The 19,562-nt window shown below is 28.4% G+C and overlaps 1 long non-coding RNA gene across 1 annotated transcript; it reads right to left on the reverse strand.

Annotated features, from left to right (window-relative positions):
* Positions 1-12,372: 12,372 nt before the first annotated feature.
* On the reverse strand, positions 12,373-13,184 carry LOC131179358 (uncharacterized). Its single transcript, XR_009148407.1, has 2 exons — positions 13,125-13,184; positions 12,373-12,552 (listed from the first exon to the last, which is right to left on the reverse strand). It is a non-coding gene; the product is annotated as an uncharacterized LOC131179358 (long non-coding RNA).
* Positions 13,185-19,562: the final 6,378 nt, after the last annotated feature.

Genomic DNA, 19,562 nt, shown 5'->3' on the forward strand with positions numbered 1-19,562 from the left:
TTTATTGCAAAACCATGCTTTGATACCACTAAAACATGTCACACCTTACCCCTCCGTAAGGCATAACATGATCCCGTAGAATACTTAATGAACTACCGAACTTCACCTACCGATAACTCTTTAAGTATCCTACAAGGGATTTTAAAACAATTTTCTTACATTTTGGAAGTGGTGAGCATTTTAGTGAGAATTAAAAACCATTTATTCAAAGCTTAAGGACTAGTAAAAACATTTTGTCCATTTAATTTTTGCCACAAATTTTATAAAAATTTTGACAGAGTTTCCTCTGTATTTTGAGAAACCAGTTCTTCAAAGACCTGTAAAAAGCACTTTCAAAAGTTTTCCACAACTCCCAATCTCCAATAAAACTCAAATCAACCCAATTCAAATCACTTCAAAGCAATTTCCACAATTTAATCAAATTTGGTCATCACAAAATTTTTAATACTTCATTAGCAGGGCATAAAGCAAAAAATTCATATTTACAAATATTAAATTTTCAGAAGCAAACCCAAAATAATATTATTACAATTTATTTACAACTGCTCAACTTTCATTGATACATACAACATTTCCATATTTACATCAAAATTATCTACAAGGGTATAAAATAATACCCGTACAAAAGCTTGATGTAATCTTTAACTCAGTAGCAGCTCACTCTGCTGCTTTTTCCTTGCTCTTATCTACGACAGCAAAATAAGCTATCGCTGAGTATAAACATACTCAGTGGTGCACAATAAAAATTTAAAATGTAATAATTAAATCATTCATTGCCAAACACAATTCAAATGTTTCTCAAACACATTTCAACAATTATCAAAGTTCCTAATAACACCATTTTGTCAAATAATCTATTAAACACAGTTTAGTCAAACAATTTCATAACACAGTGTTGCCAAAGTCATACACAACTTAAGTCATGACACAAAATTTTCGATCAATGCCGTGTTGTACACCACGACAAAGCAATCTCAACCCCATTAATCAAAGTCAATGAGGGAGGTGGCTAGCTAGCTAATGAGTACTCATCCGATCTACAACCTCAACTGGCAAGCCAGAAAGGGAGGAAAATAAACGATCTCAACCCCATAAATGGAAGAGGAATAATAAGTAACTGTCATGCTAAGTGTGAATCAAAAATTCGTTTCAAACATTTCATTCAAATATTGCATACAAAAATCAAATCAATTTCCAAAGTTACAATTTGATCACAAGGTGACAACACAAAAGTTCATAAATTCATAATGCGTAATAAATCAATTTTTCAAGGATAAAATGCTTAAATAGGGTTTATTGTGCACAAACCTCAAGCGAGTCGTCCGTTAACCTGGACTCGTTTCCTCGGGTTCCTTCCTGATATTATTTTCAACTGAAACACAAAATTTTACAATGTTTCAGTACTAGAACTTAACATAAATCCCAAAATAAATTTTAACTTCGCATTTACCTATTTCTAACGTGTTAAATTCGACGTTCTCGAAATTTTGTGTTTCGGGTTACTATTCACTGCACTATTTAAGTCAAATAGTTGACTTTCTAAGGCTTAATAGGTATGGGAACTCCAACTTCACCCACATACCACATTTTGGTCACTAAACTTGTTGGTTTTTGTTGTTTTTTCAAAGCGTAGGTCATTTTGGCAAAATTGCCAATTTTCGGTTTTGGTGTTCCAAAATTGCACTGTTCCATTGGTCGATCTACTATTGGAATTTGACAAAACTTACTTCATAGAAAATGTTCCTTATTGTCTCAAGTGTATTCTCATTTTTGGATCACCCCAATCGGAGTTTTGTAGCTCAAGTTATGGCTAAAATAATTTTACTGTTCACGTGCACTGTTCATACTGGTATTTTGGGTTCTGGCAGATTTTGATCCAACTTTGGTCAGTAATTTGATCAAGTTAAGTTCATAATTTGGTCTAACTTTCTTCATATGAAATGTTCTACTATGTCTTAGGTTTCCATCGGTTCAAGAATCGTCTAAATCCGAGTTTCCTAGAGAGAGTTATAGTCATCCAAACCTTACTGCTCAACTGAAAATCTGCAGAGTTGCAGGTTTGGTAACTCAACTTTGCTCAATAATTTGAATGGGTTAATGGAATAATTTGGGGTGATGTTCTTCATGAAAGTTTTAGGTCTATATCTCCTCTAACCCCTGGCCAAATTTTAGGTCAATTTGACCTGTCTAACTCGAGTTATGACCAAATGAACAGTTACTGTTCATTTGGTCGATTTAATCTTGATGGCAGCCTGCTCTCATTTCACTTTGGTCAATTGTTTCACCAAGTTTTAGTCAGTTTTTGGCCATGTTTCCTTAATGAAAATTGTGCTATTTTATGTCTATTTTCATCCCCAATTGGTGGCATATCAATTAGACTTGTAAAATTTGAGTTTTGGTCCTTCAAAGTGGGTTTGGTCATGCTGCCAGTAGCATGACCATTTACCTCCGAATTTAACTTAGTTTCCTATCATTCCCACACAAGTTATTTGGTCATAATTGACCATTATTTCACTTCACAATAGGTCCAACATGCCATTTATGCATTTCTCCAAATTTTGGTTCATAAACCCTAACATTCAAACCCTAATTCACTCAAATTGTGCAATTAATCACACTTAATGGTTTTAATGCTAATCATTCAACTAAGGAAGGTTTCTAAACTCATTCAAACCCATTAAATTCATGCAATTCATACTCCCTTCAACCAGGCCAAATTTCAGCAATGGTCATTCTCACATGTTTATTTCATTTAATCAAGTTCTGAGCTCACTTTCAACCATCACATATGCATTTAAATGGATAAATAAAGAGTTTAGCATACTAACCTTTGTGTAGCAATTTTCTTCCTCCTTTCCTTCAAATTTTCCTTCTTTCTTTCTTGCTAATCCTCTTCTCAAGTTGCCTAGATAAGCTTTAACTATGGTGGCTAATTTTTCTATGGTGAAATCTTATGATTTTCAAGCTCAAAATTGAGCTTTAATGGAGTTTGTGGAGAGGGAGAGGGTGAGGGAGAGAGAGTGACGTTTTGGAAGAAGAAGATTTGTGTTTTATTTTTTTTTTTCTTTTCTTTGATCTTATCCCCTTTTTGAAGACCAAAAATCCCCAAATTAATAAAATAAATCAATTAAGCCTTTATGACATCATACATGATGCCATCACTTTGACTTTTCCATCTTCTTTCTTTTTTTCTTCTTTTTTTTTTCTATTTATTTTTTTCTATTAGTTCTTTAATTTAATTCTTGATTCTAAAATTTTCTTTTCTCCAATTTTATTTGACAGTTAGGTCAGGAGTCAGCTCTCGGGGTCAATTGACCAAATTGCCCCTCGCCGGTTCATCCCGGTTTGCAAATAATCCAATATTTCTTCCGGCTCCCTGACCTAATTATTTGACTGGCTTAACAGTTCTTTTTCGTGATTTTCTCTTTTCCACTGTGTTCATAAGGGTCCTAAGGACCGCAGCGTCACTTTTTACGGTTCGAAATTTGAGTTTAAAATGACTTCGCAGTCATTCCCAAGGATGTCACTCATCGCTGTGACTCTCGGCTCGTTTAACCTCTTATGTTCTGTTTTTCTTATTTATACTTAACTAATTGGACATTACTAATTATTTGTGTTTATGGTTTCTCTGGTTGTCTTAAGTGTGATTCTAATCCCCTTAATTGTCCGGACCGACACCGGTCACCGGAACAGTGAAATATACCAGGCTATACAAATAGGGGTGTTACAGATATACAGACAGACACAGACACAGACTCAAACTCAAACAAAAATAGACATATACAAACGTAGACAAATAGATACAGACACAAATATAAATACAAACATAGATAAATATAGACTTATATAAATATAGACAGATAAATACAAATACAAAAACAGACATAGATAAATATAAACTTATACAGATATATACAGATAAACGCAAACACAAAAACTTATATATATATATATATATATATATATATATATATATATAGATTTAGACAGACAGACACAAACATAAATATAGAAATAGATGTAGATAGACAAACACTTATATAGACACATATATATACAGTTGTAGTAAGACATACACAAACATAAATACAGACATAAAAATAGATAGGCAAAGAAATAGATAATTGCATATATAAATACAAACAAAGATATAGACATTTACAGACGTAAGCAAACGAACATAGACACAAATATAGAAACAAATGAACACAAACATACAAAAACAGACACATATACAAACAAACAACATTATAAATATTTTAAATGGTCCTTTTTTTAAAAAAAAAAAAAGAAAGAAAGAAGATATATGCAATAATAGACATAGAAGAGAATTTTTGGGAAAAAAATTTGAATTGAATTCTTCACTTGTGCCAAACACAAAATTCATTTCATTTGAAATAAATAAATTCCATCGTTAAATTCATTTATAAATGAAATAAATTTTGTCATATAATTGGACAAAACAGGGTCTAAATGACCCATGAAAATTATCTCTTCAATTCAATGATATTTTTTCTTTTTGGAAAAAGTAATTAGTAATATTGGACATTTGGGTAAGGCTGCATTCTAATTAAAGGTTATAAAATCTTAGATGTATTGTGTAAAAAAAAAAGGTAAAGTTAAAGGTTAAGGTACCAATAGGTTTATAATCAGTAATTAGCATGATTGTCAGAATCGAACAGGACTAGTCAGTCCAATTAGTTTAATTGGAAATCAGACTAGTGGTCAATTTGGTTCAGACACCAAACCCATTTCATTTGAAAATTGGAGTTGATTCAAACAAACCAACTGGGTAACTAGTGAACCAGTCAACCCGAGGGGTTTAATCTAGTCAACTGAAGAATAATCATTGTTAAGGGTGAGCATTAGTCAATTCGACTCTATTCAGTCTAAAACTCTAGAAAACCGAATAAATCAAACCTAATACTTTTGAAACCAGATCGAACTTAATACAGAGAAAATTTGAATTAAATCAAACTAGATAAATTAAATTAAATTCAATTCGATTTGATGTATCAATTCTCGAATTAGAGGATTCTTTCATATGAATAGAAATTTCTTATGAGAATGTTAAATAAATCTCAATTTTAGCAGGGAATACTCATTCAAAACATAAAACCAAACATACAACAAACAAACCATAGATACAGTGATATTTGTATAAGAAACAACATAGAAAATGCATAGATCTCATTGATTTTTCACATTGCTTCTACAAAAGAGGAACAATACCACAAAAAATATATAAGTAAATATACATTTAGTTCAAAGGGGCGAAATACTCAAAACTAAAATAAGAAAGATGCATCAGCTCGGATTTGCCACTATTTAGAACTCTTGGCTTTGATTTCATGATGAAGACAGCTTCCACGATTAGCTCTTATAAGAAGAAAGAAAACCTCTTTCATCACCATCTTGGAAAGTAGACCCAACAAATCAACTTGAAAAGGAGAAGGGGAAAAAAATGAAGAAGAAGATGAGGACTCATGACTTTAAAGAAAGAAATGAGCCGAAGAAAAGAGTCTTGATGGAGATGATGAGCCAAGGCACCGGATGAAGATGATGAGCATTGAGCAACGCAAATCTTAGGGGGTATTTGGTTCACCATTTGAGTATAACTGATAGTTGATAGACACCCAAATAAGTGAACTAAAGTGTTTGGTAACCTTTAAAAAATAGAGCTGATAGATGATAGGTAATTAATATAGTACCCATCAGCTGTAGTTTGTCTCAGCTCTATTTTTAGAGTTGTTTCTATCAGTTGATAGCTGATTTGATTTTATTTTTTATTTAGACCATATTATCCTTTTCATGTAACTCCAAAATTCATATTATTAATGTTGTTTGCCTTTATTTTTTTTCATTTACAATTTTAACACCTTACTTAGCATATTGTAATTTTGTTAAAATATTTTTTGTTAATAATATAAAATATAAAATACTTATTTATTATAAAAAAATACATTTTTTTTCTAAAAACAAAAAATTATAAGATTTTCTTTCTTTATGAACAATAAAATTACTTTATTATTTTATAACTACATTTTAAAAATTATTTAATTATTTTGTTTTTTAAGGAATTTAATTATTTTCTTTTTTAAAAAAATAAAAATTATGATATAATAAATTAATAATTATATTTTTATTTTAATAATATAATAAATGATATAATATATTGAACAAATAATTATATATTTATTTTAAAAATAAATAAATAATACAATATAATAAATTTATAATTTTATATTTACTTCAATAATAAAATAAAGTATAGACATATACCTTTATTAGTCATTTTATATATTATCATTAATAGTTAAATATAATTTTATCAAACACTTAATATAAATCAGCTATCATCAACTACCAGCTATCAGCTAATAATAACAGTCATCAACTAACAGTTATCAGTTGTATCCAATAGTTAAATGAAAAAGGCCCTTAAAAGAGAAATAACAAGAGAGAGGCTGTAGAATAGGATTAGAGATAAGATGTATTTATAGTATAAATGGACGGTTCAAATTAGATTAAATGATGGATAGGATTGCTTGTATTAATTATGTAAAAGAAAAAAAAAGCTCAGCACAACTGAGCTAGGAGTGGCAACGGGTTGAGTTTTTATGAGTATTTAATCCAACTGAATCCTAATAGAATGAGTTTGAATAATATATAATCAAGTTTGTAATGAATTCAGGTTTGAAGAATAATACCAGTGATGGATTTGAATTTTATATGTTGGATATCCATCACGTGAACCTGTTTATATAAATATTTAATTAAATATAAAATGTATTTTTTTTTCTTTTATATAAAATGAAATTTAAATATTTTATGGAGTTATTAAATTTTTAAAATATAAATTATTAATCAAAATAATTTTTTAGATTATTAATTGAAATATATAAAATTAAATGAGTTCAAGTTTTTTCTTTAAGTAATAATAATCAGGTTTGGGATGAATTTGAATATTTTAATCAGGTTTGGGACATGTTTGGGCTTTGAGAATATTAGGTTCGGGTTTGAGTAAAGTAATTTTCATAGGTACCCTATTCGTTGCTATTCTTGAGTCAAAGATAGTATGAATGAAATATAAATATGTCAATATACTCTATATCGATTTAGTTTTGCAGAATTTTTTCCTTTAAAAACCAAACTAAACTAAAATAAATAATAAATAATAAATTAAAATCAAACCAAATCAAATCAATTAATTATAAAACAGAACTAAAAATTAAAATTAATCAATTAGTAAATTCTTTTTCAATTTAAACTAAATTTTGCTCACCCCTAATCTTTGCCCCTCTTACCACTACCACCAGTGTAGGAGTTTATAAATATCTTTCTCATTATATATATATATATATATATATAAATGCTAATATTGTTGAATTGAATATTAATAAAAATAATTAACAATTATTAATCATAAACAATTTTTTTTTCTATTTCACTAACTTCTAATAAAAATAATAATAATTTATGTTATTAATGTATTAACATGAATTCTTTTTTATTTTATTATTTTTATTTAGCAAAAAAAAATCTTCTCTATTTAGTGTTATATCAAATTTAAATATATTAAAATTTATTTTTTTAATGATATGAATAAATTTATTGCTATGAAAATTTTATTCTAAATATTTTTTTAAATATTACCGTTTAAAATTTCAATTAAATATTAAATTTTTAAAATTATTTACATGTTAAAATATAACTAAATTTATTATAATCATCGTTTATAAAATAAATTAAACTGTTAATTATGATAATACATTATCTATATTATTATTTTAAATACATTACTAGTTTTATAACATATTTAATGTTATTAATTTTGAAACTCACTTTCAATTTTCCTGAGAAAAAAAAAATAAAAACAAAGGTGTTATGTCAGCATGGACACGTAGGTGAAGCTAAATGTAAGGGAAGTGGAGATAGCATTCAGGAGAAGAGAAAAGTGTGTTGGAGTCCACATCAGAATAAAAGAACAATAATTTTGGGGTCAAAGCAAATTTCACAAAGTGGCCACAAGTTTCAGGCTAATACAAATCTTAAGCTCCTCCGTTCTTTCACTACTGTCCACGTTATCTTAAACTCAGTTGTCACTTGTCGTATCAATCACCCCTCTCCATGATAGTGAGCCTGAGAAAACATATATTACAACGCTATGCATGACTGATCCTCTGTTAACCTCATCACATATTGGTGATCATATTTAGGGATGACTATGATTTAGGAATCGTGGGTTATAATTTTTGAATCATCGATTTAGATTCAATGAAATTATGAATCTGAATTAAACCTCCAAAGGACGGTTTGAAAGATGATTCTTGAACTGTCAGTTCTGATTTGAGTCCCGATTTAAAAAGATTTAAAGGACGATTCGAAAAAGAATGGTTCAAAACAGCTTAGAGGATGATTTGGAAGCAATTAGGGAAGGTTTAAGGGTAGCTTAAATAAAAAAAAATTAGAGAAAAATTTTATTGATTTAAAATTTAAGTTATATTTATAAAAATATTTTAATTTTTCTTAAAAATCTTTCAATCAAAATAAAATAAGAAAAAAAAGAAAGAAAATAATTTATCTTTAAAAAAAATTTAATAAATAAAGACTTGACCCTGATTAAAAAATTAGAGATGAAATTAATTTTTTTTAAAGAAATTAGTAAAAAATGTATAAACTTAATTTTGTCTATATATCCCTTTAGGATTTAGAAGAATAAAAATTTCTAGTTCTATTACTTTGCTTTTTTTTTTTTAATTATATAATAATTAATAATTAAAAATTATAAAAGAGAAAAAAAATAAAATAGAGGGTATTAGAAATTTTATTGATGATTTAAAGTAATAATAAAATAATTGAGATAGTATTAAAAATTTCAGTAAGTATATAAAATAATAAAGTAGGAAAATTGAGAGAGTATTAGAAATTAAAATGAGTGTAGAAAATAATTATTTAGAGTATTTGAGAAAAATTGAAAAATTATTAAGAATTAAAGAAAATACAGAGAATAATTGTGTAGAGAATTAATGATATATATAAATGAATTAGAAGTGACGTAACATATTTATTGAATTTTTTTTATATTTAAATCGTCGGTTTAATCCGATTCGAAATCGTCGGTTCAATCCTGTTCGGAATCGCCGGTTCACGGTTTTTAAAAAATATGAACCTGAACCAAACCACAGAATGACGATTTCGGTCCGGTTATGAGCCAGTTCCGGTTTTGACCGGTTTTGGTCCGATTTTGACCCAACCGATTCCAGTTCGGTTCCGGTTCAAAACCGGACCGTGGCCACCCCTAATCATACTAACCTCATCACAGATTGATGACCATACACTATAAGAGCTATAGTTCCTCGAGAATAAGGTCTCTGTCAGGATAAATGCTGAAGCATGTTAAAAAATGATTATCAAAAATAAAGAGAGAAGAAGATGGGAATAAATTTTATATTTAATATAAAATATATTAAAAAAAAAATTTATTTATAAATAAATTTTATCACAAAATTTATCTACAAATAAAATAAATTTTATCATATAATTAGGCTAATCAGAGTCTAAATGACCCTTGAAAATTATTTCTTCAATTCAATGATAGTTTTTCTTTTTGAAAAAAGTAATTAATAATATTGGACATTTGGGTAAGGCTACATTCTAATTAAAGGTTATAAAATTTCAAATCTACCATAAAAAATAAATAAATAAAGTTAAAGGTTAAGATATCAACAGGTTCATAATTAGTAATTAGCATGGTTGTCACAATCGAACAGAATTGGTCGGTCCCATTAGTTTAATTAGAAATCAGACGAGTGGTCAATTTGGTTCAAACACCAAACCTATTTCATTTGAAAATTAGAATTGATTTGAACAAACCTGCTGCGTGACTAGTGAACCAATCAACCTGATGTTAATCTAGTCGACTAGGTCCTTCAATAAAGGAAATATGCAAGATGACTAATCTTTGCTAGGGGTGAGCATTAGTCATTTCGATTATGTTCAGTCTAAAAACCTAGAAAATTGAAAAAATCGAACCTAATATTTTTGAAACTAAACCAAACCTAATACATCAAAAAATTGAATTGAATCAAACCAAATAAATTCAATTCGATTTGATTTAATTTATTAGTTCTCGAATTAGAGGATTCTTTAACATAAATAAGAATTTCTTATGGGAATGTTAAATAAATCTCAATTTTAGTAGGGAATACTCATTCAAAACATAAAACCAAACATACAACAAACAAACCATAGATACAGTGATATTTTGCATAAGAAACAATATAGAAAATCCATAGATCTCATTGATTTTTTGTATTGCTTCTGCAAAAGAGGAACAATACCACAAAAAATATATAAACAGATATACATTAATTTCAAAGGGGCAAAATACTCAAAACTAAAATAAGGAAGATGCATCAGCTTCGATTTGCCACTATTTAGAACTCTTGGCCTTGATTTCATGGTGAAGGTGGCTTCCATGATTAGCTTGTTTAAGAAGAAAGAAAACCTCCTTCATCACCATCTTGGAAAGTAGACCCAAAAAATCAATTTGAGAAGGAGAAAGGAAAAAAATGAAGAAGAAGATGAGGACTCGTGACTTTAAAGAAAGAAATGAGTTGAAGAAAAGAGTCTTGATGGATATGACAAGCCAAGGCAGATGGAGACGATGAGCATTGAGCAACACAAGTTTTAAGGAGTGTTTGATTCATCTTTTGGATGCAGTTGATAGCTGATAGACACCCGAATAGTTAGATTAAAGTGTTTGATAACCTTAAAAAAATAGAGCTAATGGTTGCTAGGTAATTGATATGGTACCCATTAGCTGCAGTTTGTATCAGCTTTGTTTTTAGAGCTATTTCCTATCAGCTAATAGCTAATTTAATTTTATTTTGTATTTATACCATATTATCTATTTCATGCAACTCGAAAATTAATATTGTTTGCCTTTATTTTTTCATTTACAATTTGAACAACTTAATTAGAATTTTGCAATTTTGTTAAAATATTTTATGTTAATAATATAAAATATAAAATGCTTATTTATTATGAAAAAATACAATTTTTTTTTCTAAAAACATAAAATTATAAGATTTTCTTTCTTTATCAGCGATAAAATTACTTTATGATTTTATAACTATATTTTTAAAATTATTTAATTATTTTATTTTTTTAAGGAATTTTATTATTTTCTTATTTCAATAAAAAAAATAAATAATATGATACAATAAATTAATAATTAAAATTTTATTTTAATAATATAATAAATGATATAATATATTGAACTAATAATTATATATTTATTTTAATAATAAAATAAATAATATAATAAATTTATGTAAAGTATAATTATTAGCAACAGTTAAATATTGTTTTACAAAAAACTTAACATAAATCAGCCATCATCAGTTACTAATTATCAGCTATTAACTAATAGTAATAACTACCAGTTAACAGTTATTAACTGCGTCCAACAGTTAAACCAAATATGCCCTTAGAAGAGAAATGACAAGAGGGAGGCTGTAGAATAGGGTTAGAGTGATGATGTATTATAATATAAATGGTGGTTCAAATTAGATTAAATGATAGGTAGAATTTATAGTATTAATTGTGTAAAAGAAAAAAAAAAAAAAAGTTCAGTACCACTGAGCTGGGGATGGCAACAGGTCTAATTTTTATGGGTATTTAATCCGATCAAACCCTAACAGGATGAATTTGAGTAGTGTATAATTTGGGATGGAATCAAGTTTGAAGAATAATATTCATGATGGACTTAGGTTTTATATGTTAGATATCCGTTACCTGAACCCATTTACATAAATACTTAATTAAATATAAAACATATATTTTTTTATTTTATATAAAATGAAATTTGAATATTTTATGAAATTATTAAAATTTTAAAATATAAATTATTAATTAAATATTTTTTTTAGATCATTAATTAAAATATATAAAATTAAATAGATTCAGATTTTTTTTTTCGAGTAATAATAATCAAATTTAGGATATGTTTGAGTTTTGAGAATATTAATCGAATTTAAGTTTAAATAAAATAATTTATATAGGTACTCTACTTGTCACGACCCAACCTATGGGCCGGACCGGCACTAGGACCTGGGCCAGCCTAAAGCCCCCGAGGCCCGTAGTAAGCCTAACTGTTCATTTACCCAATTCTAAGGCCCATTGGGCCCAAATTCAAGAAAACAAACGGACAGAGTCCGGCCATAAAATGGACTTTCCAACGGGGAGTTTTCGACTCACCCGACCTGTAAACACAATAAACAATCCATTGGGGAGCTCAGCTCACCCTCCACATACTCATCAACATAATAATAAATGGGAGCTCAGCTCCCTCATCCAATCCATCAAAACAGACTTAAAATATTAAATTTACAGGTCCAATATGAATATAATATTACAGACCAAATTCAAATAATTACTGCTAACACATGCGGAAATTCTAGGAGTAATTAAAATTACACAAATATTAATAAACAACCTGCGAAGTAGAAAAGCAGGTTAACTCAGAACAAAATATCCTCCTGTGGCCTGTAAAAATTTTTGAACAGGAGTGAGCGTTCGACTCAGAGAGTAAAATATCAATTTTAACCATAATCTCTATAACTATCTAAAACTAATGCACCATGTAGAGTGAAATGCAACATCAGCAATAAATTCACATCATAGCATCAAAAAGGTAATTTGGAGCACTCACGCACCCTGTAACATCAATCATAATATATGGGAGCTGATCCCCTATACAGCTCTCTTAAATCCAACCTGGTGCCAGCGAAGAACTCAGCTCGGACTTCCACTTAAATACCAAATCGGGGTCCCAGCGAAGAACTCAAGCCGTGTCTACCCCGAAGGACCGGGTCCCAGCGAAGAACTCAAGCCGTGTCTACCCGTCCTATCCATAGTCCACACCACATCACACGCACGCCAACGCACGCACACTGCTCCAAATTACCACAACAACATCATGGCACTTTAACAGTTATCAATGCATCATAAATCGTGCCTAGAGTTTAACTACATAAATATATGCATATAAGTGATGCATGGGCATGCTGAACATATAATAATATCGAAATTACAATTAAAATTAATATTCTACTCACAGACTTGACGACAATCACTGTGGCGGCTGGGCGGAGGAAGAAGGCTGTCCCGGCTCACCTGACAATCATATTACATTTATTTAATACAATCTGACTCAATACAAGAAAAGACAAATTACGTCCTAAGTCGTGCCGAAAATCCGGCAGAGTCCCCCTTATACCTAGGACCTACCCAACCTGCAAAAGGGCTAAAAACGCACGTCTATATTCACAATCCATATATCAACAGTTCAATCATATCACACAGCCCCTCCTGGGCCCATCAAATCAGTCATCCATCACAATATGTAAAATTTCAATTTAGTCCTTATTATTGATCATTTTTGCAAAAACTGCCCAAACAAGCTCTAAAAATTATAAAACTTTGCCCCGCGGTCCTTAGCAATATTACTAAGCTATTGCAAAAAGAATCGTAATTTTCTAAGCTACCACGAATATTTTATGGATTTTTAATCCTATTTAAGCACTAGAAAATTACGAAAAAGCAAGGTTCGGGTTTACCTTTGCCGATTCCGACTTCGGGAACGCGCTCGGGACGTCTGACAATGGGGGGCTAGCCAAAACCTCGATCCAATTCGGGGACTTTTCCAGAACAGTCCGTGCGCCCAAATTTGCGCATCGGTCAACTGTCGAATTTCCGCGAATCGAGGATACCTACACGAAGCCCATAACACGGGGGTTAGTACATAAATTTTTCAGAATTTTCTAAGCTCATTAAATGCTCGGAAAAACACTGCGAAGTTCCGTGGGACCCACCGAAAAACGGTGTCGAAAAAATTTGAAATTTATGTCGTTGCGAAGCTCTCGACGAATGGAGCGTGCTGGTGGCCTCGGTTTTCTCGTGGGATTCACGGTTTTCGAGAAATCTAGCCCAAAAGTCGAAATGGGCTAAAATCTTCCCGAGCCAAAATCGGACAATCCGCTCGATGGATTTCGGCGTTCTTGGTGTCTATGGAAAGCTCTCGCCGAGTAGATGATTTTGGACACAAAACCTGGTCCAATTGGTGGCCGGATCGGCCGGATTTGGCTGGGGAAGTCGAGCGCGCTGAGGGCGTTCAGCGCTTTTTCAGCCGTTCGGGCGACGCAATGGACATTGGGTGGTGGCGCCGGTCTGGCCGGTTGGGTGGCGTGGCCGGGCGAGTGGGGTGGAGAGGAGAGAGAAACGAGAGAGAAAAGGGAGAGGGACGACGCGCGCAGGGAAGAAAAAGGGAAGAAGGAAAAAGGCCGGTCCGATTCGACCGGTCCGATCCGGTCCGGTTCGATTCGGTCGGTTCGATTCAGAATACAAAATTTTAAATTTTTACTCTGCCTCGGGACCGAAAACAAGGTCCAAAAATTCCGAAAAAATTCCAGAAAACTTAGAAAAATACGTAGACTCCAAATATATTTTTAGTTTTGCTACGTGGTCTTTAAATTAATTTTTAAAAATCATCAAAGTTTATATTTTTGGAAAATCGAATTCGATTTTTAAAATCCGAAAAATCTAAAAAAAATTCCTAAAATTTAAATAAAATTAAAATACCAAAATACTCATAAAAATTAAAATTTCGGGGTGTTACACTACTCGTTGCCATCAATGAGCTAGAGATGGTATAAATGAAATATAAATATATTAATATACTCTATATCGGTTTTGTTTTGTAGAATTTTTCCTTTAAAAATCAAATAGAATTGAAATAATAAATAAATAATAAATTAACATCCACCCAAATCAAACCAATTAATTATAAAACCGAACTAAAATTTAAAATTAATTGATTCGTAGATTTTTTTTCCAATTTAAATTAAATTATGCTTACCCTTAATCTTTGCCCCTCCTTACCACTGCCACCAGTGTAGGAGTTTATAAATATCTTTCTCATTATATATATATACACAAACACTAATATTGCTGTATTAAATATTAATAAAAATAATTAACAATTTTTAATCATAAACAATTGTATTTTTTTTTCTATTTCACTGACTCCTAATAAAAATAATAATAATTTATGTTATTAATGTATTAACATGAATTTTTTTATCTTATTATTTTTATTTAGCAAAAAAAAACTTCTCTGTTTAACATTATATAAAATTTTAATATATTAAAATTTATTTTTTAATGATATGAATAAATTTATTACTATGAAAATTTTATTCTAAATATTTTTTTAATATTAACATTTACAATTTCAATTAAATATTAATTTTTTTTAATTATTTACATGTTAAAATATAACTAAATTTATTATAATCATTATTTATAAAATAAATTAAACTATTAATTATGCTAATACATTACCTATATTATTATTTTAAATACATTATTAATTTTATAACATATTTAATATTATTAATTTTGAAAATAAAATCATTGGTTACTATTCTTCTATTTAGCCTCTTAAACCTCACATTCCTTTTTCCTCTGAAAAAAAATATAAAAACAAATGGTTTATGTCACCATGGACGCGTAGGTGAAACTAAATGCGAAGGAAGTGAAGATAGCATTCAAGAGAAGACAACAGTGTGTTGGGGTCCACATCAGAAAAAAATAAAAATAAAAAATTCCGGGTCAAAGCAAATTTCACAAAGTGGCACCACAAGTTTCAGGCTAATGCAAATCGTAAGCTCCTCAGTCCTTTCAATACTGTCCACATTGTCTTAAACTCACGTCTCAGTTGTCACTTGTCGTATCAACCGCCCCTCTCTTCATGAAATTATCGCTATTAAATCCATCTCCAACCGACAAGGTACTAATTGCGTCTGGTTGTGTGATTAATAACTGACGGATAAATTTTTGCTCGAGGCATCAACGATAAATTGAGTGATTCATTTTATTAACATTTTGAATTGAATTCGTATCAAATATAAATTTATTTTAAATAAAATAAATTTTATATTTAATATAAAATATATTAAATAAAAAAATTTATTGTCAAAATCAAACAAAATTGATCAGTCCCTAATGAGAATCAAATCAGTGGTCAGTTTGGTTCAGACAGTAAACCCATTTCACTTTAAAATTGAAATTGATTTGCATAAATCAGTCGTGTAACTAATGAACCAATCAACCAGACGGGGTTTAATCTAGTTGAGTGGGTCCTTCAATAAAGGAAATATGCAGAAAGACTAATCTTTGCTTGGGGTGAGCATTAGTTAATTCGATTCTATTTAGTTTGAAAACCTTAAAAATTGAATAAACCAAACCTAATATTTTTAAAACCAAACTGAACCTAATACAGAGAAAAATTGAATTTAATCAAACCACATAAATTCAATTTAATTCGGTTTAATTTATTAATTCTCGAAATTAGCGGATTCTTTCATGTGAATAAAAATTTCTTATGGGAATGTTAAATAAATCTCAATTTTAGCAGGGAATACTCATTCAAAATATAAAACCAAACGTACAACAAACAAACCATAAGTACAGTGATATTTGTATGAGAAACAATATAGAAAATCCATAGATCTCATTGATACTTCACATTGCTTCTACAAAAGAGGAACAACACCACATTCAATTCAAAGGGGCAAAATACTCAAAACTAAAATAAGGAAGATGCATTAGCTTCGATTTGCCACTATTTAGAACTCTTGGCTTTGATTTCATGGTGAAGGTGGCTTTCACGGTTAGCTCGTTTAAGAAGAAAGAAAACCTCCTTTCATCACCATCTTGGAAAGTAGATCCAAAAAATCAACTTGAAAAGGAGAAGGGGAAAAAAATGAATAAGAAAATGAGGACTTGTAACTTTAAAGAAAGAAATGAGTTGAAGAAAAGGGTCTTGATGGAGATGACAAGCCAAGGCACCGGATGGAGATGATGAGCATGAGCAACACAAGTCTTCGGAAGTGTTTGATTTACATTTTGGGTGCAGCTGATAGCTTATAGACATCTAAATAGGTAAATTAAAGTGTTTAGTAACCTTAAAAAAAATAAAACTGATAGCTGATAGATAACTGATATGGTACCGATTTGCTGCAGTTTGTATCAATTTTATTTTTAGAGTTATTTCCTATCAGCTAATAGCTGATTTGATTTAATTTTTTATTCACACCACATTATCCTTTTCATATAACACGAAAATTAATATTATTAATGTTGTTTGCCTTTATTTTTTTTCATTTACAATTATAACACCTTAATTAGCATATTGTAATTTTGTTAAAATATTTTCTGTTAATAATATAAAATATAAAATACTTATTTATTATGCAAGAATACATTTTTTTTTCTAAAAACTTAAAATTATAAGATTTTCTCTCTTTATCAACAACAAAATTACATAATGATTTTACAACTACATTTTTAAAATTATTTAATTATTTTATTTTTTAAGGAATTTAATTATTTTCTTATTTCAATAAAAAAATAAATAATATGATAAAATAAATTAATAATTATATTTTTATTTTAATAATATAATAAATGATATATTATATTGAATTAATAATTATATATTTATTTTAATAGTAAAATAAATAATATAATATAATAAATTTATAATTTTATATTTATTTTAATAATAAAATAAAGTATAGATATATACCCTCATTAGTCATTTTACATATTATCAGCAACAGTTAAATATAGTTTTACTAAACACTTAACATAAATCAGCTATCATCAACTATCAGCTATCAGTATTAACTAATAGTAATAACTATTAGTTAACTATCAGCTGTGTTCAACAGTTAACCAAACAAACCCTTAGAAGAGAAATGACAAGAGGGAGGCTGTAGAATAGGGTTAGAGATAAGCCGTAAAATATATATTTTTTATTTTATATAAAATGAATTTTAAATATTTTATAAAATTATTAAATTTTTTAAATATAAATTATTAATCAAAATAATTTTTTTTACATTATTAATTAAAATATATAAAATTAAACAGATTCAGACTTTTCTTTTTAGTAATAATAGTTGGGTTTAGAACATGTATGTGTTTTGAGAATATTAATCGAAATCGGGTTCGAGTTTGAGTAAAGTAATTTTTATGAATACCATACTCGTTGTCATCTCTAAGTCAAAGATGGTGTGAATGAAATACAAATATGTCAATATACTTTATATCGATTTAGTTTTGCATAATTTTTTCCTTTAATAACCAAATTGAACTAAAACAAGAAATAAATAATAAATTAAAATTAAATAAAATCAAATCGATTAATTATAAAATAGAACTAAAAATTAAAATTAATAGATTAGTATTTTTTTTTCTTAGTTTAAATCAAATTCTGCTCACCTCTAATCATTGCCCCTCTTACCACTAACACCAGTGTAGGAGTTTATAAGCATCTTTCTCATTATATATATATATACACAAACGCTAATATTGTTGAATTAAATATTAATAAAAATAATTAACAATTATTAATCATAAAAAATTGTTTTTTTTTTTTTTCTATTTCACTGACTTCTAATAAAAATAATAGTAATTTATGTTATTAATGTATTAACATGAATTCTTTTTTATTTTATTATTTTTATTTAGCAAAAAAAAAATCTTCTCTATTTATTGTTATATAAAATTTTAATATATTAAAATTTATTTTTTAATGATAATGAATAAATTTACTACTATGAAAATTTTATTCTAAATATTTTTTTAAATATCACCATTTAAAATTTCAATTAAATATTAATTTTTAAAAATTATGTACATGTTAAAAGATAACTAAATTTATTATAATCATTATTTATAAAATAAATTAAACTATTAATTATGATAATACATTATCATTATTATTATTTTAAATACATTATTAATTTTATAACATATTTAATGTTATTAATTTTAAAAATAACTCATTGGTTACTACTCTTCTATAGGCCAGAGCAGTTTTTAGTATGAATTAAAAAATCGAATTAAACTAAATCGAGTCATTTTGATTCCATCAGTTTGGTTTTTTAGTTCTATCGTTGTAGTTCAGTTTAAAATTTTTAATATATTCGATTTTCGATTTGATTTTTTATTTGTTAAAAATGATAAAATCGATTAAATTAAATAGTAAAATGACTCAAGTAATTTTTTAGTTCAAGATGTATAAGCTTTGAAACTCTCATCTAGTCTAATTATTCATTCAAGCTCAATTCAGAGAATATAAATTAATTTAAAATATTTTATATTTAATTTAATAAAATCAAATTAAATCGTTATTTTTGATTTAATTTAATTATTTTTAAATAATTAATTTAATTTAATTTATTTTTTTAAATAATTTAATTTTTAAAATTTAATTTAATTTAAAATTGAACCGATGGAATGCTCCCATTCTTCTGTTTAGCCTCGCAAGCCTCACTTTCAATTTTCCTGAAAAAAAAAAAAAGTAAAAACAAAGGAGTTATGTCACGATGGACACGTAGGTGATGCTAAATGTAAAGAAACTGGAGATAGCATTAAAGAGAAGAGAAAAGTGTGTTGGAGTCCACACCAGAAAAAAAAAAAAAAAT

The sequence above is a fragment of the Hevea brasiliensis genome, chromosome 1 (assembly GCF_030052815.1).
Source record: "Hevea brasiliensis isolate MT/VB/25A 57/8 chromosome 1, ASM3005281v1, whole genome shotgun sequence".
Lineage (NCBI taxonomy): Eukaryota > Viridiplantae > Streptophyta > Magnoliopsida > Malpighiales > Euphorbiaceae > Hevea > Hevea brasiliensis.